Here is a 3,235-nt window from a genome sequence, read left to right as displayed (position 1 = left end):
ATTCATCTTGACATTTCTTCCATGAGCTTATAACCGGTAAGAAGTTACTCGGTACATCCACAACTCGAGGTTCACATTCCAATCCTTCTAATTTATGTTTCAAAAATCCATCAAAGAGGAAAAACATGTTAAAAGAGTTAGTGAAATAAGGGTTTTTCTCCTCACCAAGGGCAAAAAGGATAGGGTGATTTAGAGCCCTCCCAAGGTTGATCTTAGAATCTAACAAACAACTTTTTTTTCTCACATGCTTGTAGTTTTTCTCTCTTGGTTGTGTTGATTCGCACTCACCCCCACCACTCTCTCTTGGCTTTTGCATCTCACTTTTTAGCCTTTTCTCACACTCTATATTTTCTTCTCTCTCTTGCTCATTCCTCAAGTACTCATTTACTTTAGCAATCTCATTTGGCTTCGTTTCAATGCTCAATACTTGAAGGGCTTTTAATTGATCACACTCGTCCTCGGCTTCCACCATGCTAGACACACCATCATTGAAAGTTGGGAGAGCGTTTTCTCCATGTACGGCCGTGGAAGACTCTTCTTCATCATCATCGGCAACAAAATCCACTCTATGCTTGACATGCTCTTTAACAAAGTGGTTAACATCGCCACACTTATTTTGATACAAGCTCTTTGAAGGAGTAAAGTTGGATGACAACAACGATGAAACCTTCGTGTGATAGCTAGGATGAGATAGGTTCACCTTCTTTGGTGGGATGCTTCTTCGGCTTGTGTCTCCACCACAATTTCGAGGGCTTGAGCTCTCCCTTGATTTACTTGAGACTTCCTCCCCCATTAACCACTCATGCACCTTAAGATGACCATGATCCTTCATCCTATTAGAGTGAGACTCTCCATAGAACTTTGGTACTCGTTCCCTTCTACTCCCTCTATCAATTTCATCATCATGGTACCTTGACTTGTAGCCACTATTACCATGGTATGCCGTAAAGCCCCCTTGAATAGAATTCATGATTTCCCGCACCTCGTGCATCTCCTTCATGATTGAGGAAAACATCTCTTTGAGGGTGTCGTCGGATGTGGACGAGATGTCGTCCCCATCCTCCCTTCTTGGCGAATTGTACCTAGAATTCCTCGTGTGTGGTGGCATTTTCGGGTACCTACAAAGAAGATAAAAAGGACTAGGGACACATCCCTTTTGTTAGTAACAAAAACAACGCACACACCCAAGAATGGAGATTTTAGTGAGGAGCTCACTTCCCGACCCACAAAGTATGTCCCCAATTCCCCAAACTCACGCCCAATGTCTGTCGAAAGGTTTAGAGATTTAGTGGCTAGATACTCTCCCTCACTTGCTCTCGATGATGTAATCCCAAGGTTGCACAAATAGCACAAACAAGATACACAACTAGGCAAGTGAAAACTAGTTCAAGAAGCCACAAGATTAGTGAAAGTGGGGTGCAAGGCCAAAGGGACAAAACAACAAACAATTTGTGTGCACAATTTCAACCAACAACAATAGACCAAACAATTGATGAAATTTTGGCCTACAACTTTTAGACAATCAAATTGACGTACCCAAGAACACATATATCAATTTATAGCTAAATCCCACGGATAGAACTTGAGATCTCTTTTTTTTTGACAAATTTTCTAACAATTTCACTCTTTTTTTTTTACTATTTTATTTTTTTCTTACAAGAACAAGAACCAATGGCTCTTGATACCAAATAATGTGAATCTTATAGATTGAAGACTCATGAATTTGTCCCGGACTTATTCTTGTAAATAAACCCAACAAATAAACTAGATAAACCAAGAAATGGAAAAGGAAAAAAGGATAAAAGGATAGAGGATGGATTAGTGTTATGATTTAGGTGAAGAACAAGAAATAAATCCCAAAGGCACTTTCACACAAACACCTAATGGCTCCCCAAAATTTTGGGGACACAAAACAGAAAAAATACCTTCAAAACAACCCCTTTGGGCCGGCAAAAAATCGAACAAACCCAAGGAATTTGATAAGTCTTTTAAAAAATAAAAAAAGGGAGCCCCAAAAAATGGAGGAAAATTGGTCTTTACAAAATTTTTCAAAAACTAATGACAAAAACCCTAGATATGGATATTTAAAAAGGTTTAAAAACAAAAAAAGGGGGAAAAAAAGCAAAATTTAAATTAAAAGCCGGGCGGGGGGGTTTTTCTTCTACCAAACCGGGGTATTTTTCCCGGGCGGGCGTTTTTCTTTGGGGGAGCGGCTTTTTTAAAAAGACCATAACCCTGCGGGGTCCCATCAAAGGGGTGTAAAGGACTACGAAGCTATTTTGGCGATGAAGACAATGGTGGTCTTAGAAGAGCATTTGGACACCATCTTTAAAAGGAAAATTCTGATTTGAGGCCCAACCCCGCATCCGGGTTGCCCTTGCCCACCCCCCTTCTTTTGGGCCCCAATCAACCCCTTCCATCCATTGTTGCCATCCATGATTTTTTGAATATCCGGTTCACATCTCCTCTCCCTTTTGAAAGGACTTGTCCTCAAATGCCCTTCGATTTTCTCTAGGGCACCCCTTCCCTCATCCCCCTTTTTTTTTGAAGGATTTGTCCTCAAATCCCGATCAAGTACACCTACAAAATCGGCCGGTCCAAAACAAATATCATAGTATCGGGAAAAGGTTGATTTCACTTGGGAAACCCAAAAAAACATTTCAAAAAAGGGATGTTTTAAAAATCAAATCAACGAACCAACCATCACATTCAAAATCAAATTTGGCAATGAGAAAAAGGCAATTTTCCCTCTTAAGATTATTTTCTTGAATCTTACAAGGAATCATACCAAGTAAAGAATCAAGGGTTTGAACATGATGTTCACTTAATAACTCCCAAAAACTTTGAAGAAGTGATAAAAAATATTATCATATCATGTAGGGGTTTCCCCCAAAGGGAAACCCTTTTAAAACACCACATGAATCTTGTAAAAAAATAACATCAATCAACAAAGGAACTTATCGAAAAAAGTCCCCTTTTCAATTTTTTCCCCAAAATTTTCCCAAAACATGATCCCCACACGAGAACAATGTTATTATGACTTTAATCACAACAAACCACAAAAGACATGTGGGAAAGTCCTTTTAAAAACGACCAAAAACATCCCGATCCCAAATTGAAAATCTAAACCATTTTGCAAAAGAAAATATAGCAAATACCAAGATCTAAAGTCAAAAACAATTTCCCAAATTTTCTTGGTCCTACTATTCCCCATCCACATATTTTTGAAACTTAA

The sequence above is a fragment of the Salvia hispanica genome, chromosome 4 (assembly GCF_023119035.1).
Source record: "Salvia hispanica cultivar TCC Black 2014 chromosome 4, UniMelb_Shisp_WGS_1.0, whole genome shotgun sequence".
NCBI lineage: Eukaryota > Viridiplantae > Streptophyta > Magnoliopsida > Lamiales > Lamiaceae > Salvia > Salvia hispanica.
The sequence above is the reverse complement of the archived record's forward strand: the minus strand, read 5'-3'. Positions refer to the sequence as shown.